A 26,576-nucleotide genomic window follows, 5' to 3' on the forward strand; every position below is an offset into this window, starting at 1 on the left:
TTATCTATTTTTTTCTATGGCTGAGGTTTTCTACTTTTCATTAGTTTTAAGAAAATTCAAAATTGCTTATGGAAGCATTTTTATGATGGCTGCTTTAAAATCCTTGTCAAGGAGTTCCTGTCATGGCACAGTGTAAACGAATCCGACTAGGAACCATGAGGTTGCCGGTTCAATCCCTGGCCTTGTTCTGGCGTTGTTGTGATCTATGGTGTAGGTCACAGATGTGGCTTGGATCTGGTATTGCTGTGGCTATGATGTAGGCCAGCAGCTGTATTTCCAATTAGACCCCTAGCCTGGGAATCTTCATATGCCATGGGTGGAGCCCTAAAAAGAAAAAAAAAAAAAAAAAACTCGTCAAATAATTAACATCTGATTCATCTTGTTGTCAGTATCTGTTTGTTGTCTTTTCTCATTCTTGTTGAGATTTTCTGGTTCTTGGTATGACCAGTAATATTCAGTTGTATCCAAGACATTTTAGGTATTATATTTTAATACCTAAATGGATCCTACTTAATCTTCTTTTTTTAGCAGGCAAGTCCTCAGGTGAGGTGTTCTGCTAGGGCAGGATGGGTGTGTATGTTCAACTTCCCACTGGGCCTTGACAACAGCACACCATTGAAAATGGAGCACTGGCTGGCATTGCCTCCTTGCCTGGAAATGAAGAGGAAGCAGAGGGCTGACTCATACCACTTTGTTGCTTCAGGGAGGGGTGGAACTTGGCTTCCAGTTGGGCAGTGATGAAACCAGGGGAGAGATGGGATGGGGAGGCAGGGAGGGGCTGGCCCCTGAGTCTGCCTTTCACCACCCATTCCACCTCACTGATGCTGGGGTGGGGTAGAGGCTTGGCTGTGGGCTGGTGGGAGGAAGGTGGTGGTGAAGCATGCTGGTGGGGTCTGATTGCTGCTGGTCGGGGTCAAGTTTCAGGTCCTTACCATATCGTGCTGGCACTCTACTAGCAAAGCAATCAGAGTTCCACCTGCTTCCACTGAGCAGGAAGTCTCCTTCCCAGGGGGAACACTGATAGTGCCCACCAGGGAGTGTCTCCCCAGGTGAGGGTATCTCTGCTTCCTGGACAATCAGCCCTACTGAAGCCCTCATTTGGGAGAAAGTAGTTCTGGCTGCTCTTTGGCAGGAGCAGGACAGGTACTGCCATAAAGGTGTCCTGATAGGAGGCTGCCCTTTCCCTGGACCTTTGACTGGAAGAAACAGGTTTTTCTTAGAGTCTGTTGTTGATTCAGAGCTGGAGGTTCTCTGATATGTGGGAGGAAGTAAGGAAACCAATAGATTCACATCCTTCCTTGAGTCCAGAGTCTCCTAAATAGCCACCCTTCCCACTTCTCAGAGACTTCTTGTATTTATTTGTTGCATTGTGTCTACAGTTTTTTGGTTTAAAGGGAAGGATGTGGGAGAAAGGGGTCTGCTCTATCTTGAACAGAACCAGAAATTCTTTAACATCTTTCAATAAAGTTTTAAGTTGAAATTGAAATTTCACATTTAAAGTTTAAATTTTTTTCTCCATGAAGGTCTTGCATATACTTTTACATATATTCTTAGGTACTGAGGTATGTTTTTTGTTGCTTTTATTAAATAATGTCTTCTTAGGAGTTCCCATTGTGGCTCAGTGGTTAATGAACCTGACTAGCATCCATGAGGATGTGGGTTCGATATCTGGCCTTGCTCAATGGGTTAAGGATCCAACATTGCCGTGAGCCATGGTGTAGGTCAAAGACCTGGCTTGGATTCCACATTGCTGTGGCTCTGGCATAGGCCAGCGGCTATGGCTCCGATTGGACCCCTAACCTGAGAACCTCCATGTGCCTCGGGTGTGGCCCTAAAAATACAAAAAGACCAAAAAAAATTGTCTTTTTAAATTATAATTTCTAACCATTCTTTGATAGATTATAGAAATATAGTAGATAATATGGATTGTATTAATGCTTATAAATTACCTAAAGATACCTTTGGAATTTATCCCAGAAATTATATATAAATGATGATAATTTCATTTCTTCTTTTGTAACTCTTATATATTTTATTGCTTCTTTCTGTCTTTTGTTCAGGATAGGATCTTTAGTACAATATTGAAAGCATCATAGCACCCATCTTTGTCTTTTTTCTAATTTGAAAATGTGTTTTCAGAGGTTAAATGAGTACCATCTTCATTAAGGAGCCGAGGAAGATGCTGATTTTTTCAATTCTTTGGTGAGACTAGAATATATCTGTTCCTTGAATGTTTGGTAGAATGTTTCTTTAAGACCATCTGGGTGTGGTACTCTATAGGATTTTTTTTTCCTTTTGTGAAAGGACTGTAACATGTAACTGAGTGCCTTCTGGTTCTCAGAAACTGTACTAGATTCTTACACACGAGCTTGTTAAATCTACACATCAGGCCTGTGAGTAACCATCTCTGTAACTAGAGATGAGGAAAGTAGGGCGAAAAGGGTACACCATTTCTCAGGATCCTTCAGCCAGAAATGATGGACCAGGAATTTGAATCAAATTCCAGATGTCCAAAAAATGTTAATCATTCTTTTCACACATTGCCAAAGAGACTTTGTAAGAGACAAAGACAACTTGTAGTGTCATCATAGCCCCACAGCCTGGGCTCAGGGTCTGAAAAACTACTGGTGTAAGCTAGTAGAGAGGGCCATCTCTGCTTGCACACTTTTAGTTCACAGTGGGGCTGTGCATTTCTCAACATTTTCTTTCTCTATTTATTTGAGTTTTGAATATTCATTACCTTTGCTTTTTTTCATACTTTATTTTTTTATTTTTATATGAATTATAGTTAATTTAAAATGTTTTTTCAATTTCTGCTATACAACAAAGTGACCCAATTTTATATATATATTCTTTTTCTCACATTATCCTCCTTCATGTTCCATCACAAGAGACTGGATAGTTTCCTGTGCTACACAGCAGGGTCTCATTGCTTATCCACTCCAAAGTTTGCATCTACCAACCCCAAACTCCCAGTCCATCCCACTCCCTCCCCCTCCCTCTTGGAAACCACTGTTCTCTATGTCTGTGAGTCTGATTCTGTTCTGTCTGGCCTATTTAGTATGACAATCTCTAGGTCCACCCATGCTTTGCTGCAAATGGCATTTTTCATTCTTTTTCTGCCTGAGTAATATTCCATTGAGCATATCTACCACGTCATCTTTACCCATTCACTGTCAGTGGACATTTAGATTACTTCTATTTCCTCACTGTTGTAAATAGGACTATTACGAATGTTGGGGTAAATGTATCTTTTTTATTACATATTTTTATTAAAATATAGTATATTTACAATGGCCTGCCAATTTTTTGCAATACAGCAAAATGACCCAGTCATATATATACATACCCGTGAGTCTGTTTCTATTCTATAGATAGGTTCATTTGTGTCATACTAATATAAGCGTAAATTTATGTAACTTAAAATTTTAACTACTTATTTTGAGATAACTGTAGATTCATAAGCAGTTGTAAGAAATAATAAAAAGATCCCACAGAAATTTTACCCAATTTCTGTCAATAATAATATCTTACAAACCTACAGTAAAATATTACATCCAGGATATTGACATCAATCCATTCTACTGATCTGGAGCAAATGTCCCCAAAGTTACCTATACTTATTTCTTTTGTGTGTATTTTGTTCTCTGCTGTTTTATCATATGTAGATCAGTGTACCCACTACCACAGGGAAAACACAGAGTATTTCCATCACCAAAAGATTTTTACATGCTGCCATATAACCACACGTACATCTCTCCAGCATCCTCTCTTCTGGTCCTTAACCATTAGCAACCACTGCTCTGTTCTTTTATTTGTATGATTTTATCACTGCAAGAATATTTTACTAATAGCTTCCTGTACCATATCACATTTCTGGATTGGCTTTTTCATTCAGAGAAATTCTTTGGAGATTTACCCAACTTACTGCATACATTAATAGTCCATTCTTTTTACTGCTGAGCAGTATTCCACATTGTGGATGTACCACAATTTATTTAATGGTTCACCCTCTGAAGGACATTTAGGTTACTTCCATTTTGGGGTTATTACAAATAATTCTATTTTTTAAATTAAATTTAATTTTTTTCAATTCTGCTATTAATATTAGTATGTAGCATTTTGTTTTTTAATTAATTTATTTTTTTTCTTTTTAGGGCTGTACCTGTGGCATAAGGAAGTTTCTAGGCTAGGGGCTGAATTGGAGCTCCAGCTGCTGGCCTACACCATAGCCACAGCAACACCAAATCTGAGCCACATCTGTGACCTACGCTGCAGCTTACAGCAACACTGGGTTCTTAACCCAAAGAATGAGGCCAAAGATTGAATCCACATCCTCATGGATACTAGTTGGGTTCTTAACCCACTGAGCCACAATGGGAACTCCTGTTTAGGTTTTTAAGTAACCATAATTGCTAGGTCATTTGTTGGTTGCTTGTGTAGTGTTATAAACATAGATGCCAACCCATCTTCCCCAGTGGCTGTACCATTTTACATTCCCACCAACAATGTAGAAGTGACCCAGTTTCTCTGCCCTCTCACCAGCATGTGATGTCACAGCTTTTTATTTTAGCTGTTCTGATAGGTTCGTTTCAAGCTTATTTCCCATCTGATAGCATCTTCAATTACATGTCAATGCATCTCATTTTCTAACTGAATTGTTTTTGTGCTATTGAGTTTTGAGTGTTCTACATGTTCTAAATACTAGTCTTTTGTTATACTGTGATTTGCAAATATCTTCTCTCCATCTGTAGTTTGTCTTTCATTCATTTAGCAGTCTCCCGCAGAGCAAAAAGTTTTCATTGTTGAGAAATCCAATTCATCTGTTTTCCTTTTTTATGGATAAGGCTTATAACTATTTGCTAAGAACTATTTGCTTAGTATTATTAGAGCCCAAAGATTTTCTCCTACTTTTTCCTAAGAGTATTTTTCTAAAGTCTTTACATTTTACATTTAGTACGTGATTCGTTTTTAGTTCATTTTTCTCTGGGGTGTGAAGTTTAGGTCCTTTTTTGTTGTTGTTGTTTTGTGGCGCTTTGGCCTATGGAGTCAAATTCCAGGATCATTTATTGAAAAAAAAAAATGAGTTCCCAACATGGCTTGGCGGAAACAGATCTGACTGGCATACATGAGGACGAAGGTTCAATCCCTGGTCTCACTCAGTGGGTTAATGATCCAGCGTTGCCATGAGCTATGGTGCAGGTCACAGATGCAGCTCAGATTTGGCATTGATGTGGCTGTGGTGCAGACCAGCAGCTGCAGCTCCCATTCAACCCTTGGCCTGGGAACCTCCATATGCTGCGGGTGCAGTCCTAAAATAATGACAAAAAAAAACTGTTATTCTTCCCTTAAATGGCTTTTTTTATATTTGCCCAATTAAAAAAAAAAGTTGGGCATAGTGTGTGCAGAGTCGTGCTTGAAACACTGGAATACAGAAGCAGATTTACAAATGAAGAGACAGTGTCATTCTGCTGGAGGGTAATGATGGGTGTCATAATACTCTATGACCGCATCCTTCGTGGGGATTGTTTGCCAAAACTTCAAAAATTTATATGAAATGTTGTATCCAAATTCTTAAGGACCAGCCTTCCAATAGTGTAGAATGCTCACAGGTACATAACCAAACATTCGAACGATGAGACTACCTCCAAGTGGATTAAATCCATGCTACAATCACAGTTCTGGGAGAAGCACCTGCTGTGGACAGACAACTATTCTGCAGTGACTGACAATGCACAGTTTTTAGTGACTGCAATTACTAGCTCATTTATGCTTGCTTTGTAGTTCTTTCCTCTGTTTCTCTTACCTTTTATTTATTTATTTATTTATTTATTTATTTATTTATTTTTGTCTTTTTTAGGGCCACACCTTCGGCATATGGAAGTTCCCAGGCTAAGAGTCAAATTGGAGCTTCAGCTACTGGCCTACACCACAGCCACAGCAATGCAGGATCTGAGATGAATCTTTGACCTACACCACAGCTCACAGCAATGCCAGATCGTTAACCCACTGAGCAAGGCCAGGGATCCAACCCGAGTCTTCATGGATACTAGTCAGGCTTGTTACCACTGAACCACGACAGGGAACTCCCTCTCCCCTCTTTTTTAATCATGTTCTTAAGACTTCTTTTTGTGCCAAAATTAGTAAAGTTATACTCTGAAAGCATCTCATCCTTTCAAACATGCCATCTGAGGCAACTAATTATGCCTCGCATTGGGGTCTCGACCGAGAAATATTCTGTGACTTGAACTAGATATTCTTAAAATGTGGATTTTTATGAAAACTAATATTTAATATTGCTTCTCTCTACATGGCAAAACTGCCTATTCTGCTATATAAAAATCCTCAATGACTTTATTCTCTATGGCTCCTTTTTTCATGTGTAGCCAAAATGAAAATGTTTAAATTAACTGTGTTGGAGTTCCCGTTGTGGCGCAGTGGTTAACGAATCCGACTAGGAACCATGAGGTTGCGGGTTCGGTCCCTGCCTTTGCTCAGTGGGTTAACGATCTGGCGTTGCGGTGAGCTGTGGTGTTGCAGACGTGGCTTGGATCCCACGTTGCTATGGCTCTGGCATAGGCCGGTGGCTACAGCTCCGATTCGACCCCTAGCCTGGGAACCTCCATATGCCGTGGGAGCGGCCCAAGAAATGACAAAAAAAAAAAAAAAAAAAAAAAAAAATTTAACTGTGTTGTACAAATGGTACCCAACACAAACTTTTTTTTTAATTAGTAAGGGTTTTGTTTAAAGTTTTAAGTTTTCGGAGTTCCCATTGTGGCTTGGGGTAATAAACCAAACTAGTATCCATGTCAACTTGTGTTCAATCCCTGGCCTTGCTCAGTGGGTTATGGATCCAGCATTGCTGTGAGTTGTGGTATAGGTTGCAGATGCAGCTCAGATCCCACATTGCCATGGCTGTGGCGTGGGCAAGCAGCTGCAGATCTGATTTGACTCCTAGTCTGGGAACTTACTTACTGCACCTTAGGTGCAGCACTAAAAAGCAAAAAAAAAAAATTAAAAATAAAAATAAAGTTTTGTTTTCATTTTGACTTTTTTTGTAAGGATGTATGTTGTGTGTTTAACCTTTATTAACTAATGTTAAAAAAAACTGTGACATGTACACAGAGTATTACATACTCATGTTTAAAGAATGGCTGCTGATGATAAAATAAAAATCAGCTTTCATTTGTCAAAAAAACAAAAACAAAAAACAGTCAGGCATATTTGTGTGAGTCTATTTCTGGTTTACCTCTTTTGTCCCATTGATCTATGAGTATTTTACTGCATACCACATGCTCTTGATTACTGTAGCACTGTAGTGAGCCTTAAGTATAGGCTTACTCCTTCCACCTCATTCTTTCTTAGGACTTTTTAAAAGGCGATTCTAGGTCCTGTGCATTTCCGTATACATTTTAGACTAATTTTTTCTATGTCTAAAAAAGTTTTGCTATGATTTTGATAGGACCGATATTAAACCAATAAATCAATTTGGGGAGAAATTACATTTTTGTTTTATTTAGTCTTCTAATCCGTGAACATATTATGCCTCTTCATTTAGTCAGGTCTTCTCTGATGCCTTTCATTAGGATTTCATAGTTTTTAGCATATGTATACTGTATATATTTTGTTAAGTTTATACTTAAGTAGTTCATTTTCTTTGGAGTAATTGCAAATAACACTGTTTCTAATTTCAATTTGTACCAGTTCACTGTTGATGTATAGAAATGTAATTGATTTGGAGGGTGATATTGTATGTTGCCACTTTGCTGAACTTTTTTGTTATAGGAATGTTCTGTAGATTTTCTAGGAGATGATCAAGCCATTCACAAAAAGGACAGTTTTATTTCTTCCTCTCCAATCTGTATTCCTTTATTTCTTCTCCCTGTTTGTATGTGTGTATGTTGAGGGGAGGTAAAATTGGCTAGAACTTCTGGTACTGTTGAATAGGAGTTGTAAGAGTGGAAGTTTTTGCCTTGCACCCAATCTTAGAGGTAACACATTCAGTCTTTCACTATTAAATATGACATTATCCATAAGTTTTTCATAGATGATTGTATTAGGGTTCTCCAGAGAAATAGAACCAATAGGATGTATAGAGATCTATATAAGGGGAGATATACTATAGGAATTGGCTCACAGCATTATGGAGACTGAGAACTCTCACAGTCTGTTGTCTGCAAATTGGAGTTTCGGGAAAGCCTTTCAATGGTGTAATTCAGTCCGAGGCCAAAGGCCTGAGAATAAGGGGAGCCAGTGGTATAAACTCCAGAGTCCAAAGGCCTGAGAACTAGGAGCTCAGTCGTCCAGGGCAGGAGAAGATGGACAGCTCAGCTCAAAAGAGGGAACTTGTTGTCCATCCCTTTTTTACTGCTATTCAAGCCTCAGCAGATTTGATGGTGCCTGCTCATATTGTGAGGGTGGATCCTCTTTATTCAGTCTGTTGAATCGAATGCTAATCTCTTCCAGACATACCCTCACAGACAAACCAAGAAAGAATGTTTTACCAGATATCCAAGAATTTTTTAACTCAGTCAGGGTGACACATAAAATTAGTCATCATAATGCTCTTTATCAAGTTGAAGTAGTTCTCTGCTCTTCCTAACTGCTCAGAGTTTTTTTATCATGAATGGATGTTGGATTTTATCACATTATTTTTCTCCATCCATTAATGCGGTTCTATATATATTTTTTTTTCTTAGCCTGTTGATATGTTGGTATATATTGATTTCTTTTCAAATGTTGACACAGCCTTGGATACCTGGAATAAATCCTTCCTGATCAGGATGGATGACTCTTTTTATATAATGCTGAACTCTAGTTGCTAATATTTTGTTGAGGATTTCTGCATCTAAGTTCAGGAGAGATACTAGTCCATAGTAGTCTATAGTTTTTCTTTTGGTATTTTATTTTACTTTATTTATTTATTTATTTATTTATTGTCTTTTTAGGGCCACACCCATGGCATATGGAAGTTCCTAGGCTAGGGGTTGAATTGGAGCTGTTGTTGCCATCCCCACACCACAGCCACAGCAACAGGGGATCCTGACCACATTTGTGACCTACACCACAGCTCATGGCAACACCGGATCCTTAATCCACTGAGCAAGATCAGGGATCAAACCCACGTATTCATGAATCCTATTCGGGTTTGTTACCATTGAGCCACTATGGGAGCTCATTTTTGTACTTTCTTTGTCTAGGTTAGTATTAATATGGTCTCATAAAGTAAGTTGGGAAGTTCCTTTCTATTCCTTTTTCTGCAAGACACTGAATAAAATTGGTGCTAATTCTTCTTGAAATGCTAAGTATAATTCTGCAGTGAAACTATCTGGGCATGAAGACCTTTACCAGAAGGCGTGTAATAAAAATTTAGTTGCCTTAATGATTATGGGATTATTCAGTTTAATCTGTTCTTGGTTGAGTTTTGGTAGTTTGTGGGTTTTTTGAGGAAAAAACACATATGGTCCATTTGTCATGTTATTGAATTTATGAGCCTTACATTTGAATAGTTTCTTATTATCCCTTTAATAATTGCAGGATGTGCCATGATAGCTCTTGTTTAATTCTGGAATTTGGTTTTTTGTGTAGGTCTTCTCTCTTATTTTTGTTGTTCTTGCTAGAAGATTAACAATTGATTTTTTTTAAACTTTTTTTGTTGAATTTCTCCATTTTGTCCTATTTTTAATTTTATTGAATTCCATTTTAAAAAATTATTTCCTGGAGTTCCCATCGTGGCTCACTGGTTAACGAATCCGACTAGGAACCATGAGGTTGCAGGTTCAATCCCTGGCCTTGCTCAGTGGGTTAAGGATCCGGCATTGCCATGAGCTGTGGTGTAGGTTGCAGATGAGGCTCAGATCCTGCGTTGCTGTGGCTCTGGTGTAGGCCAGCAGCTACAGCTCCGATTCGACCCCTAGCCTGGGAACCTCCATATGCTGTGGGAGTGGCCCAAGAAATGGCAAAAAAGACAAAAAAGAAAAAGAATTTCCTTTTGCTTGTTTTGGATTTATTTTGCTTTTATTTTTCCTACTTTCTTAAGGTGGGATCTTATAGATTTAAGAATTTTCCTCTTCCTAATGTAAGAATCTAGTGCTACAAATTTCCCTCTCAGCACTGCCTTAGCTTTTCATATGCTGTATTTTCATTCAGTTCTGTGTGTTTCTTACAGCTTCTATTAAAGTATAGCTGATTTACAATGTCGTCCCAATTTCTTCTATACAGCAAAGTGACCCAGTGTGTATACACACACACGCATATATATATACAAATACACACATATATATACATTGCTTTTCTTATGTTATTTTCCATCATGGTTTATCTCAAGAGATTAGATATAATTCCCTGTGCTATACAGAAGGACCTCATTGCTTATCATTCTAAATGTAACAGTTTATATCTACTAACCCTAACCTACCAGTCCATCCCACTCCCTTCCCCCTCCCCCTTGGCAACAAGTCTGTTCTCCATGTCTGTGAGTCTATTTCTGTTTTGTAAATAGGTTCATTTATCTACATATTTTATATTCAACATACAAGTGATCTCATATGGTATTTGCGCTTCTTTTTCTGATTTACTTCACTTACTCTAGTTGCATCCATGCTGCTGCAAATGGCATTATTTCATTCTTTGTTATTACCGAGTAGTATTCCATTGTGTATGTGTACCAGATCTTCTTAATCCATTCATCTGACGATGAACATTTAAGTTGCTTCCATGTCTTGGATATTGTGAACAGTGCTGCAATGAACATAGGGGTGCATGTATCTTTTTAAAATATAGCTGATTTACAATGTTCTGCCAATTTCTGTTATACAGCAAAGTGATCCTGTTATATATATATACACACACACTCTTTTTCATATCATTCCCCATCATACTATATCCTGAGACTGGACTCAGTTCCCTGTGCTGTATATTAGGACCTCATTGCCCATACATTCTAAATGTAATAGTTTGCATCTACTAACCCCAAACTCCCAGTTCAACCCACTTCCTCCCCACTTCCCTTTGGCAACCACAAGTCCATTCTCTATGTCCATAAGTTTGTTTCTGTTCTGTAGATAGGTTCACTTGTGCCATATTTTAGATTCCACATATGAGTGATATCATATGGCATTTGTCTTTCTCTTTTTGACTTAATTCACTTAGTATGAGAATCTCTAGTTGCATCCATATTGCTGCAAATGGCATTATTCCATTCTTTGTTATGTCTGAGTAGTATTCCATTCTGTATATATACCACATCTTATCCAACCATCTGTTGATGGACATTTAGGTTGTTTCCATGTCTTGTGAATGCTATTGTGAATAGTACTGCTATGAACTTATGGCTGTATGGATCTTTTTGAATTATAGTTTTATCTGGATATATGTTCAGGAGTGGTATTGTTAGATCATGCTACACATACACAATGGAATACTACTCAGTAATAACAAAGAATGAAATAATGCAATTTGCAGCAGCATGGATGCAACCAGAGTAAGTGAAGTAAATATATTTAGTTTTCCAAGGAACATTTATACTGTTTCCATAATGGTTGTACCAATTTACATTCCCATCAATAGTGTAGGATTCCCTTTTCTCCAGCATTTGTTGTTTGTAGACTTATTAATGATGGCCATTCTGATTGGTATGAAGTGGTACCTCATTGTAGTTTTGATTTGCATTTCTCTAATAATTAGTGATTTGAGCATTTTTTTCATGTGTATGCAGGCCATCTGTATGTCTTCTTTGGAGAAATGTCTATTCAGGTCTTTTGCCCATTTTTCCATTGGGTTGTTGGTTTTTTGTTGTTGAGTTGTATAAGTTGTTTGTATATTTTGGAAATTAAGACCTTTTTGGTTGCATTGCTTGAAACTATTTTCCATAGATCATCTTTTTGGTTTTTCTTTTTATTATTTCCTTTGCTGTACAGAAGCTTGTAAATTTGATTAGGTCCCATTATTTTTGTTCTTATTTCTATTGCCTTGGGAGACTGACCTAAGAGAACATTTTTACAGTTGATGTCAGATAATGTTTTGCCTATGTTCTATTCTAGGAGTTTTGTGGTATCTTGCTTATGTTTAAGTCTTTAAGCCATTTTGAGTTTATTTTTGTGCATGGCATGAGGGTGTGATCTCATTTCATTGATTTACATGCAGCTGTCCAGTTTTGCTAGCACCACTTGCTGAACAGACTGTCTTTTTCCCATTTTATATTCTTGCCTCATTTTGCAAAGACTAATTGACTTTAGGTGTCTGGGTTTATTTTGGGGCGATCTATTCTGTTCCATTTGTCTGTATGTTTGTTTTTGTACCAGTACCACACTGTCTTGATTATGGTAACTTTGTAATATGGTCTGAATTCTGGGAGAATTTTGCCTCCTGCTTGTTTTTTTGCCCTCGGGATTGCTTTGGCAATTCTCAGTCTTTTATGGTTCCATATAAATTTTTGGATTGTTTGTTCTAGTTCTGTGAAAAAATGTCATGGCTAATTTGATAGGGATCACATTAAATCTGTCGATTGCTTTGGGTAGTATGGCCATTTTAATAATATTAATTCTTCAGATCCAGGAGTACATGATATCTTTTCATTTCTTTGAATCTTCTTTAATTTCCTCGATTAGTGTTTTATAGTTCTTAGCATATAAGTCTTTTACCTCCATAGTCAGATTTACTCCTAGGTATTTAATTTGGGGATGAAATTTTAAAATGTATTTTTTATATTCCTTTTCTAATATTTCATTGTCAGTGTACATAAATGCAACAGATTTCTGAATGTTAGTCTTGTATTCTGCTACTTTGCTGAATTCGTTTATCAATTTGAGTAGTTTTTGTGTGGAGTTCTTAGGGTTTTCTTAGGGTTTCTATTTCTGTATAGAAATACATGTCATGCATATATTGACAATTTTACCTCTTTTCTTCCAATTTATATATCTTTTATCTCTTTTATTTGTCTGTTTAAAAATATAGAATGCTTCACAAATTTGCATGTCATCCTTGTGCATAACCATAGGCCATGCTAGTTTTCTCTGTATTGTTCCAATTTCAGTAAATATCCTGCTGAAGCAAGTCCTGATACTGGGTATTTTTTAAATTTACCTTGGACTTCCTCTTCAACCCATGGAAATGTGTTGTTTAATTTCCAACTGATAGTGCACTTTCTTATTTTTTGTTATTGGTTTCCAATTGATTCTAATATGGGTAGAGAACATACTCTATGATATCAGTTGTTTCAAATTTGTGGAGTTATGTTTTGTAACTCAGGTGAAGTTCCTGTCCTGGTGAATGTTCTGTATTTAAAAAGATTGTGTATTCTACTGCATTGGGAAGAGGGTTCTATAAATGTCAATTTGATCTAGTTGACTGCTTGTGTTGCTCAGTTATTGTACATCTTTGTTAATTTTCTACCTAGTAGTTTTATCAGTTGCTGATAGTGAGTTTTGTCATCTCCAACTATAACTATGAATTTTTCTATTTCATTTTTTTTCTTTTTTTTTCTTTGCTTTTTAGGGCCCCACTTGTGGCATATGGAGGTTCTCAGGCTAGGGGTCAAATCAGGGCTGTAGCTGCTGGCCTATGCCACAGCCACAGCAATGCCAGATCTGAGCCATGTCTGTGAGCTACACCACAGCTCACAGCAAGGCCAGATCCTTAACCCACTGAGTGAGGCCAGAGATTAAACCTGCATCCTCATGGATGCTAGTCAGATTCATTTCCACTGAGCCATGAAGGGAACTCCTCTATTTCTTTTTTGAGCTTTGTTTTTCTTTCATGTAGCTTGAAGCTCTATTCTTTCTTGCATGCACATCTAAGATTGTTAAGATCTTCTTGTTGGATTTATTATTTTATCATTATTGAACTTCATTCTTTGCCTCTGGTAGATTTTTTTTCCTCTGAAGTTTAATTTCCCTGATAGTAATATAACCACCCTGCTTTTTTTAAGTTAATATTAGCAGATATGTCTTTTTCCATCTTTTTACTTCTAACCTAAGTATTACAATATAAACAAGTTAACTAATAACTGCATACTGTATAGACTAGAAACTCCATTTCTAATGGAGTATTGAAACTCTATTTCCATTTATACACCTGTCTCTTAAAATATAATATCTCAAACATTTCCATGCCAAACCCCCAGTTCATCCCTCCCCCCACAATCTATCTCCTTTGGTAACCATGAGTTTTTCAAACTCTATGATTCAGTTTCCTTTCTGCAAAGTTCATTATATCCTTTTTTTAGATTCCACATATAAGTGATAGCATATGATGTCTGTGACTCACTGACTAACATCACTTAGCATGATAATTTCTAGGCTCATCCATGTTGCTGCAAATGCCATTATTTCATTTCTTGTTATGGTTGAGTAATATTCTATTGTGTATATGTACCACATCTTCTTTATCTATTCCTCTGTAGATGGACATTTAGGTCGCTTCCTTGTCTTGCTTATTGTAAAGAGTGCTGCAATGAATATTGGGGTACAAGTGTCTTTTGAGTCATAGTTTTCTCTGGATAGATGCCCAGGAGTGGGATTGCTGGATCGTATGGTAATTCTATTTTTAGTTTTTAGAGGAACCTCCATACTGTGTTCCTTACTGACTGCACCAACTTACATTCCCTCCAACAGCATAGGAGGATTCCCTTTACTCCACACTGCAGTTGAATGATCTTTTAACAGCATTTGAAAAATGCATCACTTTCTTCTGGTCTCCATGGCTTCAGATGAGAAAAGGCCGTCATTCAAATATGTGTTCCTTTGTATGTAATGCTTCATTTCTCTCTGGTTGTTTTAAGATTTTTTTCCCTTGGTTTCAGTTTTCTGAGGCTTAATTATGATGTATTTTGCCTTGGGTTTCTTTGGATTTTTCCTATGATTCATTCAGCTTCTTTAATCTATAGTTTATCTCTTGTCAAATTTGAGAACTCTTCAGCCATTATTTGTTTAAAAATTCTTTCTCTTCTTCCTCTTTCTCCTCTCCTTCCAAGACTTTAATGACACAAATGTCCCTGAGGCTATGATAATTTTTTTTATTTTTTCTGTTGTTCAGAATTCTATTGACTTGTCCTCAAGTTTCCTGATTCTATCCCTGTTCTTTTCATTCTGCTGTTTAACCCATCTATTCAGTTTTATTTCAGTTAGGATACTTTTCAATCCTCTGATTTCCATTTTGTTCCTTTTTAAAAACTTTTTTTGAGGTTTTATAGTTTTTAATGTGTTTCAAGTGTATTTATAATTATTTGTAAAAGCAGCTTTATGGTGGATGCTTCAAAATCTTTGTCAAATTGTTCTGATTCTTCTCAGTATTTGCATCAACTTAATGTTTTTTCCCACTCTATTTGTGATTTCTCATATAAGTTAGTGTGACAAATGATTTTCTATTGTATTGTAGGCATTCTGGATATTTTGTTAGGAGAGTCTTAATCCTATTTAAATATTCTCTTTTAGCAAGAGTTTGCCCTATTTAGGTTTAGTATGTAGGTCTGGCCTATTTTATTGGCTGCAATTCCAATGACAATTTAGTTTTCTGAGATTTTGCAATTCTGATTTGCTTTATTATTTTGCTCGAGCTCTCCTTTGATCCCTGTTGATGCTGTCTGAGGGTCCAGAAATGGCTTTCCTGGTCTTCCTGGTATTGTTAGGTGGGTGCGTGAATCCCAACCCTGGAACTAAGAGCACTTCCCCTAGCTGTTCTCCGACTACCCACTGCTGTTGAGCTCCCCACACTGTCTCTGCCATTGCCATTGGTGGAGAGAAGTGCCTATCTGGGCCACTTTCTGCCACTGGGAAGGGCCAAAGCCATGGGGTCTGGGAGGTTCTCTGCCTTTGGGTAGAGGATTGGGAAACATCAGTGCTGTGTTGCTTTCTATGGCTGGGTAGAGGACCAGAAGACACCAAGACTGTTGACACCACCTGTGCAGTCAGAGGGTGCACCTGCTCCTGGCAGATGTGTTGCAGGGAGTGGTTTGGCTTGACTGGGTTCTGCTGTTGGCAGATTAGCCTGCTCTTGCTAATAGTTGAGGGGTGGGAGGTCATGGCTTGGACTATCCAGGATCTGTTATGGCTACTACTGCAGGCAGGTCAGGCCACTCCTGCCACTGAGGATAGATCTTCTTGCTAAAACCCTACCGGACTTTCCCTTCCTGGAACTTTGGAAAGAGAGTGGTCTCTGTTTTCTTAGATTCTGGATTTTTCTATTTGAAATCCATTAATCATAGGACCAAACTAATGACCAAGTTGTTTATGCCTTCTCTAAGATCTGGAGCCCATGCTCTGAACCACTTCCTTATCAGACTCTCATACACTGAGCCAATATTCCCCCTGCCCTCAATCACCTCAGGGCCAGCACCTACCCCAGAGCCTGCTGTAATTATTCAGAGTTGCCAATCCTAAGCCATTTACCTTGTCCTGTCTTGTCTTTCTCTCAGAAAACCCAATAAAAGTTCTAGCCTAGGCTTTCCCACTTGCTCCTTCTGCCTCCTGACCAACACTGATGCTTCCCCATGTGGCCTTCTGTGACACGGCATGCCTCTTTCTATTAGAAGCCATATGCAATCTAAATCTTCTCAGTGGCATAAGCTCCTCCATGTCATCACTCAGTCACTGCTGTGAGTTAAAGTTCGGCACACAGATGAAACAGAGAGCAAGCTTTTCTTCTTTCTCTTCCTTCATTCTTCCTTCCTGCTTCCCACCTCCCTCCGTTCTTTCCTTCCTATCTTTCTGCCTGTTGATGGTCCCAAGTTACTGTTCTCTCTGATTCCTAGTCCAGAATATTTGGGAGTTAAAAAGAAAACTCAGGAACAAATTCTAGACCTTATTTAAATCTTAAATTTAAAGGTGGACTTGGGAGTTCCTGTCGTGGCTCAGCAGTAACTGACCCAACTAGTATCCGTGAGGGCATGGGTTCCATCTCTGACCTTGCTCAACGGGTTAAGGATCTGGCATTGCCAGTGAGCTATAGTGTAGGTCGCAGACACGGTTTGGATCCTCCATTGCTGTGGCTATGGCGTAGACAGGCAGCTGTAGCTCTGATTCGAACCCTAGCCTGGGAATTTCCATATGCCTAGGGTGCAGCCCTAAAAAAGACAAAAAAATAAAAATAAAAATAAAAATAAAAATAAAAGAATATAACTCTTTATATTTGCTATATATGTTTCTTTCAGCTTCTTAAAGACCTCACTCCATTGTCTCCTGGCTTGACTGGTTTCTGATAAGATTTCTGCTCTAATTCTTACTGTTGGTTTTCTCTGGGCATTGTTTCTTTTTATTCTAGCTGCTTTCAAGATTTTCTCTTCGTCTTTTGTTTCCAGAAGTTTGAATATGGTAGGCCTAAGTGTGAGCTTTTGTTCTTCTGTATTTATGTTTTTTGAGCTGTATGGATCTGTGGTTTGATACCTGTCACTAATATGGGAAAATTATTGGACTTACTGCTTCAGATATTTATTCTGCCCCATTCTAGCTCTCTTCTCCTTCTAAGACTCCAATTAGGCCTATTTGATCATTTGATACTGGCCTGGAAATTTGGGTTTCCTCTCTCCCTGCAGATGCCTATCTATCCTCATATTTTGGGTAATTTTCTCTGCAACCTCAGCGCTCTGCTAGCTCCAAAAAAGTTATGAATGTGAAGCTAATTTGGTATTTTCATTATAAGAGTGGAGCTCACTTTCCTATCAGGGCAGACACTGCAATCAGAATGGAGTTTTTAGGAGTTCCCATCGTGGCCTAGCAGAAACAAATGTAACTAGGAACCATTAGGTTGAGGGTTTGATCCCTGGCCTTGCTCAGTGGGTTAAGGATACAGTGTTGCCCTGAGCTGTGGTACAGGTCGAAGACCTGCCTCGGATCTAGTGTTGCCATGGCTGTAGCACAGGCCATTGGCTGCAGCTCCAATTAGACCCTTAGCCTGGGTATGGCCTAGGAGCCATGAGATTGTGGGTTCGATCCCTGGCCTCACTCAGGGGGTTAAGGATCTGGCGTTGCTGTGAGCTGTGGTGCAGCTTGGAGATACAGCTCAGATCCTGTGTTGCTGTGGCTGTGGTGTAGGTTGGCAGCTGTAGCTCCAATTGGACCCCTAGCCTGGGAATCTCCGTATGCCATGGTTGCGGCCCTAAAAAAAAAAAAAAAAAGGAATGGAGTTTTTAAAATGCTAATCTCCTCACATGGCTTCATTTACAAATGAGGATACTGAGGTGCAGAAAGAGGACCTTATTTGTGCTGGGAATTTGGCACAACTTCAAATTCCCATCACAAGGATAGTCAATCATTTTTTACCTCTTAAAACTGTAGTTAAAGGCCCACTTCCCACGGGGGAGGGATGCTAGGCTAATTTCTCAGCTGATCTAATTCACAGCTTGGGGCACTCAATGGGACAAGGGCTTGGGGACCCACCTGAAAGCAGGAAGCCGGATAATATAGTGGCTTTGGTAGGTGCCTGGCGGTTAGATACCAAAATGCAATAGAGAAGAAAAGTGAACAACCATGGTAGTTTTCTGACTGGCCTCACAGCGGCCATGGTGACTTTAAAGCTACCTCCCATCACATTACTCCCTGTTTCAAATTCTGTTTTGGTTTCCTCTTTGAACTCAGAATAAAACCCAGCTCCTCACCCCACCTTCCAGTCTCACAGTACTGGCCTTTGCCTCCTCTTCCCCTCACCATAAGGTCCCAAGGACCCACTCTTTGGGTTCCCTTGAGCCAAGGTCTCTGGACCACAGGGTCTTCACACAGGCCTGTCCCTCAATCTGGAATGCTCTCCTCCCCCACCTTTCCTAGGGCTGGCCCTGCTCAGCCTTCATGCCTCTGCTTAATCACCTCCTGGAGAGCTCTTCTCTAATCTCTCATTGCTCCCAGGCTTTCTCCCTTCCTAACCCTCCTCTCAATTTTTAGTTACATATGCACATGTCCTGTTTGATATGTGTATGTGTGTGTTTGGGGGCAGTGATGAGGGCTGCTTGCAACACAATGTGCTAAGTGATAAGAGAGCATTGTAGGAGTTCCCTGGTGGCCTACTTCAGATCCCATGTTGCTGTGGCTGTGGTGTAGGCCAGCAGCCACAGCTCCGATTTGACCCCTTGCCTAGGAACCTCCGTATGACTCCATATGTGGGTGTGGCCCTAAAAAGACCAAAAGAATCCCACCAACCTCATGAGAGTTCCCTTGTGGCACAGTAAGTTAAAGATCTGTCATTGTCACTACTGTGGCTTGGGACACTATTATGGCACGGGTTCAGTCCCTGGCCCAGGAACTTTCACACGCCACAGGCGCAGCCAAAAAACCAAAAACCAACCAACAAACAAAAAGAAAACATAAAACATGTCATCTCTGTCTTAAAATATTCTCACAAATTGGAAATGCCAGAACCATAAAAACTTGCATCACAGTTCTAGTGAACACAATCAGTTGAAAATGTGCATGTACTACCTTTGAATATTATATTTGAGAAAATGTCCTATGGATATAAAATGCTTATATGATCACAGACACAGAGCTGTAATAATCATGGTTGCAGTGGTAAGCTCGCATTGTTCTACATTCCTCCAATATTCTCTTTGTGGTCACTCTGTACCAGGTCCTCTGCTAGATACTATGGGAGGTAAAGATGTATGACATCATTTCTGTCCCGGGTGTTTGTGACCAGACCGGTGTGCAGCAAATGACAGAATAGGGTGGCTAGTCTCTATGTTTAACCTGAGGCAGTTGATATTATAGAGTGTAGGAGTATGTTTAGAATTTTCATCTTCCCAAAAATCTAGAAAGATAAGCACACTTGGTGTTGTGAAGCCCTTGACAGATGTGTAGACTAAGGCAAGTGAGGAAAACAGGCCTGTGCCCCACCTTCTGCCCATGGAGAAGCCCAGGGCCTTTCTCTGCAATGTGTCTTATCCACATGACAGTCTGGAAGGTGTCACACAGTCCTCATGCTCTGTGCTATGTTGCTGGAAACTCTCACATGGGCTAAAATCAAGTTGTCAGCAGGGCTGTGCTCCCTTATGGAGGCTCTAGGAGACAGATTTTCATTCTTTCTTGTTGTGATAGCATTTAAGATCTAATTTCTAAGGGGAGAATCTGTGTACTTGCTTCTTCGAGCTCCTGGAGACTGCACACATTCCTTGGTTTGTGGCCCCTCCTTCAATCACTCTGATTTCTGCTTCCAGGATCATATCTTCTCTGACTCTCCTGCCTTGGTTTTTCTCTTATAAGGACTCTTATGATTACACTGGGCCTACCCAGATAATCCAGGAAAATCTCCTCAAGATTTTTAACATAATCACACCTGCCAAGTCCCTCTTGTCTTAGCAGGTAATAGTCACAGGCTCCAGGAATTAGGACATGGGCATCTTTTGGTAAAGAGAGGCATTATTATGTCTAACACAGTCTAGAAGAAACAATTCAAAAAAAAGTTAGTGACTTTTGGTTGCAAAGTTTTTAAAATTCAACTTGCAAAGTTTTGTTTTTTGTTGTTGTTGTTTTTGCTTTTTAGGGCCACATCTGCGGCCCGTGAAGGTTCACAGGCTAGGGGTCTATTTGGAGCTACAGCTGCCGGCCTACACCACAGCCACAGCAAAGCCAGATCTGGGCTACATCTGTGACCTACACCACAGCCCACGGTAACGTCGGATCCTTAACCCACTGAGTAAGGCCAGAGATCGAACCACAACCTCGTGATTCCTAGTCAGATTCGTTTCTGCTGCGCCACAATGGGAACTCCTCAACTTGCAAAGGTTTTAAAATTTGACACACACACACACACACACAAAAACCATGATCTGGAAAAAGCAATCAATAAATTGGTAGCCTTCATCAAAATTAAAACCTTTTGGGAGTTTCCTGGTGGCTCAGTAGTTTAAGGATCAAGTATTGTCACTGCTGTGGCTTCGGTCATTGCTGTGGTCCTGATTTGATCCCTAGCCCAGGAACTTCCACAGTGCTGCAGGTATGGCCAAAAAAGAAAAAGAAAAAAAATTAAAATGTTTTGCTTAAAAAAATATATTGTTAATAAAAAGGCAAGCTGCAGACTGAAAGAAACTGTCTGCAAGACGTATATCCAATGAAAGGCTTATATCTGGATATACAGTCTTGCAGTTCCATAGGAACACAATCCAATTTCTTTTAATGGGCAAAAAATCTGAACTAACACTTCACAGAAGATGTACAGATTGGAGAAGCTGTATGAAAAGATGCTCAACATCATATGTCATTAGGAAAATGCAGATTAAGACCACTGCGAAATACTGCTTCACACCCACTAGGATGGCTTAAATGAACAAAAGTGACCATCACAGATGTGGGTGAGGATGTGGAGCTGGACTCTCATTCACTGCTGGGGGTGGTGTAAAAGGGAGTGGAGAACAGTATGCAGCTTCTTAAGAAGTTAGACATATACCCCTATCATGTGGCCCAGTCATTCCAGTCCTCAGGACTGACTCAAGAGAAGTGAAAGCACACATCTGTACAGACTCGTACAGCTTTATTTGAAAAGCTGAAAACTAGGAACAACTCAAAAGTGCCTCAGCAGGCGAGTGGATAAACACCTACTGGTGTATCTATACAACAGAACACTACTCAGCAATAAGACGACACATGCAGCATAGATGAATCTCAGAATAATTGTGCTGAGTGAAAAAAAGGCAGACAGAAAATACATACTGTATGATTCCATTTATATGGAATTCTAGAAAATACCAATTATTCTATAGTAGCAGAAAGCAGCTAAATATTGCCTGGGGATGGAGGCAGGATGAAAGTGAAGGATTACAGAGAAGCAAGAAGGAACTTCTAGAAGCAAGAGAAAAGCTCATTATCTAGATCGTGGTCATAGTTTCATAAATTAATTTAATTGGACACTTGAAATACGTGCAATTTATGTCAATTATACCCCAGTAAAGGTTTAGGAAAAATAGTGAAAGGCGGGGAAGGAAGAGGTGAGAAAAGAAGGGAGGCAGACAGACCAGAGTTTTGGATTTGGTGATGCAGAGGTCACTGGAGGGCCTCTGCCAGACTGATTTCATTGGGTGAGTAGAGAGACAGCCAGACCTTGGTGAGCAGAGAGAAGGGAATTTCTGATTCTACCATATTGCAGACTAGGTTATTTCCCAACATGCTTCCTGCAGCAAAAACACATAGAAATAAAGTGTAACATTCCTTTAAACATACACTCTTAAACCATTGTTGGGCTCACATTTTTAAAAAAAGGAAATTCCTGGAGCGGGGGGGGGGGTGGGAGGAAGTTTTGTAATTAAAAAATTACAACATGAAAGTTGAGAGCTAAGTTTTATTTGAGGTGAAATTAGGACTTAGGCCCAAGAGACAGCATCTCAGGTAGCCCCAAGAAACTACTCTGAGGAGGCAAAGGGGGAAAGCTAGGATATATGTTTCAGTTTCATGACAAAGTGAAGGTAGTAGAAACAAAGGATTATAGATAACCACATTTAGAGAAGATTTACAGAAAACCAGTTTCTATGGGAAGATGTAAAAGTCTGGGCTTACTGGAGTCACACCTTTGAAAAGCACCTCAGCAGGGGTCAGTCTTTGTTTCTTTCCTGAGATTCCTCAGGGCTCACTTGCCCACCCTTGGGAGTGACTGCACTCACAGATGACCATGACATCTTTTGTTTTGTCTACTAACTACAGCCCAGGAGCCAGTATTTCAGACAGTTCTGAAATGCTGCCCCAAAGAGGAAAAGGGGAATTATAAGTCAAAAAGGTGAAGGTGCATGCAGCCATGTGAACATTTCATGGAAGTTTGTTGCTGATCTTGTGAAGGTTACTACCAGTCAGAGACATCAATCATTATTGTAGGGTTTTATTGTTTTTCTAGATATGAGGAGCTGCAAGAATTGGGTTCATAAAGTCTTTTAAAATATCTAACTATCTGAACACCAGTTCTACCAGTTTTCCGGGAGCAAAGAGTGCCTCACTCCTGGTCTCCATCCTGAGCTCCTTTCAGAGTGCTTCTGGTCAGCAGCTGCAGTGGCTCATGTTTCACTCCATGTAGAGGCTGATGGAAAGTGCCAAAATTTGAGTTCTTAAAACCCAAATAAATGCCCACTGGTTAAACTCTCTGGTTAAGTGATTGAAATATTGGACCTTGAAAACCTGCTGCCGAAACTCGGCCTCTGTCCACTGTTGCTGAATAGCAACACAGAAACCGAGTTTTTGGTGAAGGAGAAAAAGATAGCTTTATTGCTTTGCCAGGCAAAGGGGGCCACAGCAGGCTAATGCCTTAAAGACTGTGCTCCCCTTGGGAGAGATTAGGTGATTTTATAGTTTGGGGAGTGGGAAATAGGACCATAGATAAGAATCAGGGTAGAGGCAAGTTTGTGTTGTTTCTCAAAGCTGGTGTATAGTGGCTCCAAGACTGGTTCTGGTGGTCCTCCTCCTTCCCAGGAATGAAGAAAGCTTCATCAAGTAGTTCTTCCATTTGTTGGGGGTTTTAGTTCTGCAGAAAGGCTCAAAGATATTGTTATGTATATTCCTTGAGGAGGAACCAGGACCCTGCCCCAAGGCTGCACTCTTGACTTCTCCTCCCTGGTCTCTGCATCCCCTTCCTTCCCTGGTTAGCAGCTGCCCTTTGGAACTTAAGGAAGGTCATGGAAGCTGAGGCTTATTCCCTAAAAACAAGAGATGGAGGACACAGAAAGGCTTGTGTGTCCAGGAGCCCCACAGGACCCTGCTGTGTTACCAACCCAAGCTATATGTAAGGTATGAAAAACACACCTAAGGAACATAGAAAGACTAAAACTAAGGAATGGAAAAACACATACTAGGCAAATACTAACCCAAAGAAAGTTGGTGTGGGTTTATTAATATTAAGGAAGACAGTATTTAAAGTAAAAACCTTTATAAGGAATAAAGAGAGTTACTGCATAAAAAATAGTAAGTAATAAAAAAAGAGGCAAAATTTGTTTATGCCCCTAGGAACATAACACTGAAATAGGTAAGAGGAAAAAGGACAAAATTAAAAGAGGAAATTGACAAATGCAACCCTACATTGGGTAATTTCCACATCTCTTAATTGATGAAACACTAGTCAAATTACTGAGGACTTGGCAAGGATTTAATTCTTAACAAGCTCAATGAGCACTTATTAAATCCTGAATGAACCATTAGAGAATAGGCTATCTTTTCAAACACCCACCGAACATTTATGACACACTGTTACCGAACCATCTCACAGCAAGTCAGAACTGCTGAGACACCAGGTTTGCAGCAGGAGAGCGTTTATTCATTCATTCCCAAGCCAGCCAGGCATGAAGATGGGAGAATAAATCTCAAATCCCTGGGGAAAGCCAGGGGCCTGGGGTATTTAGTAGTAAAGAATAAAGCACGGAAAAAGGTGACTGGAACAAGGTGTAACCCTTGCTGTTCTGTGTGTTAACTAAGTTGCCTGCCTCTGCAAGTTCAAAAGTTCACTGAGCAGGATACTCGCACAGGTCCAGTTGAAGAGTCGGGGGTCCCATCCAGTCATAACCAGGTCAGCATGAACTAGATGCAGCTGACTTCAAGTTTCTGCAGAACAACCAGGCAAACATCTTATTGTTTAGGCTTTTTGCCACTTGGAGGATATGCACGTCTTTTGTAGCAACAATCAAAAGAACTCTGATTGGTTAAGGCAGATTACATGTGAAATGAATTTAACTAGAGTAGCCACATTTCCAACAGGTAGGTGCTTGTATTGTGCTATAAAGCCAGTTTCAACGAATTGCAAAGAATCAATATCACACAGACCACACACTCTGGTTACAATATAATTAAATAAAAATCAGAAGCAAAAAGATAACAAAAAGATAACCAAAACAGACTTCTAAATAAATGATGGGTCAGAGAGCAGATCATAATGCAAATTAGAAAAAAATAGAATTGCCAGATAATGCAAAAACCACCTATTGAAACAAATGGCTTGCCACTGAACTAGTGTTTAGAAGGGATGTCTTATCATCAAATACTAATATTTTTTAAAGACTGAATGGGAGGGAGTTCCTGTTGTGGCTCAGCAGGTTAAGAACCCAACAGTATCTGTGAGAATGTGGGTACAATATCTGGCCTTGCTCAGTGGGTTAAGGATCCAGCGTTGCTGAAAGCTGCAGCATAGGTCACAGAGACAGCTGGGATTCCAGGTTGCCATGACTGATGTAGAGCAGCAGCTGCAGCTCCAATTCCACCCCTAACCTGGGAACGTCCATATGGCCCAGGTGTGGCACTAACCCTTAAAAAAAAGAGAGAGATAGAGACTAGGAAATAAGGAAGTGTGGAGATAAAAATGTCAACTGTACCTTGAAGAGTTTTAAAAGGGAAGAAAATGGGGCACGGAGTGGGGCAGAGGTGGGGTGGTGGTGGAAGGAATTCTAATGGAGGCAGGTTTGTTGCCAGGGGCAGCAGGTGAGGGAAGAAGTGAAAGTCAGGAGGGATGGGGGTGAGGTCAACACCATTCTCATCTCCCTAGGGTACTGTCACCAGTTCCCTCATCTGGGCAAACACCCACTGCATGCAGCTCTCTGTCTCTTACAGGAAAAAGTCCACTTTGCCCTGGTGTTTGAGGCCTCATAAAGTTGCAGAAGGAAGACAATTAGGAAGTGCCGGGCCTATGACAAAAGAAAAGGGAGAATTTCTGCTTTAAAAAAAAAAAAAAATCAAATTTGATCCACTGCTAAGCCCTGGAAAAAAACTCTGAGGTTCAGCAAAAAGAATACTTTTGCCTCTAGAGTTGAACTCCAGGCCATGCCTTTGGGATAACCCTGAAACTACGTGGATTTGTACTGAGAAATTATGTATTTGAGATTTACTCCTGAATCGACTTAGTGGAAAAAAAACAAAAACAAAAATCTTCTAAAGAAAACCTTCTTCATGAGATTTAGAATCTAATATTCAACTAAATCCAAAGCTTTTTTTTAAAAATGTTCTCTCCATATTTCAGCATTTATATACTTGTAGGAATATTAAAGCTGGTATTCCAGTGCTCTTGTATAGACTATACAAATTTTGTAATCTGGAAGCGTTTAGAGTGTACCCCCACCCCAAAAAAGAGGCTTTTTATATTCATTGAGACAGAGTGAGACCTCTTGCCAGAATGTTAGTGCAAGTCCACGTGCACAATGCACTGTGAGGCCAAACAAACCGAAACGTCAGAGTTTGGAGCAAAGAAAGGTTTTCTGCAGGGCTATGCAAGGAGACATGTGCCTTGTGCCTCCAAAATATCCCAAATTCCCCGAACCAAAATTGCAAAGCATTTTTAAAAGAAGCTGAGGGAGGAATTCGTGTCATGGCTCAGCAGAAATGAATCTGACTAGTAACCATGAGGAAGGACACAGGTCTCACCTGGCCTCACTCAGTGGGTTAAGGATCCAGCATTGCTGAGCTGTGGTGTAGGCCAACAGCTACAGCTCCAATTGGACCCATAGTCTGGGAACCTGCATATGTCGTAGGTGTGGCCCTAAAAAGAAAAAAAAGAAAAAAAGAAAAAGAGGAAAAAAAAAAAAAAAAACGGTGAGGGAAAGGCTGGTTGATTGTTGAAAACTTCTTGGGGCAGAAATCTTTTCTTCTTGTAGCTGTCCACAGAAGTCAGGTCAAGAAGTTCCTATTAACCTCCAACAAGAT

General features: G+C 39.7%; 1 protein-coding gene and 1 non-coding gene across 4 annotated transcripts in view; one reads left to right on the forward strand and one right to left on the reverse strand.

Annotated features, from left to right (window-relative positions):
• Positions 1 to 26,576, forward strand: part of ARHGEF4 (Rho guanine nucleotide exchange factor 4) — a 259,221-nt gene that overhangs the window by 73,631 nt on the left and 159,014 nt on the right. The window lies entirely within an intron of this gene.
• LOC146395906 (U6 spliceosomal RNA) lies at positions 12,945 to 13,053 on the reverse strand. The gene has a single exon (XR_014830672.1). It is a non-coding gene; the product is annotated as a U6 spliceosomal RNA (small nuclear RNA).

Source organism: Sus scrofa, chromosome 15 (assembly GCF_054392235.1).
Source record: "Sus scrofa isolate SSC_HxYL_T2T_F1_AM1 chromosome 15, Sscrofa_HxYL_maternal_Yorkshire_Landrace_v2.0, whole genome shotgun sequence".
In the NCBI taxonomy this organism is placed as follows: Eukaryota; Metazoa; Chordata; class Mammalia; order Artiodactyla; family Suidae; genus Sus; species Sus scrofa.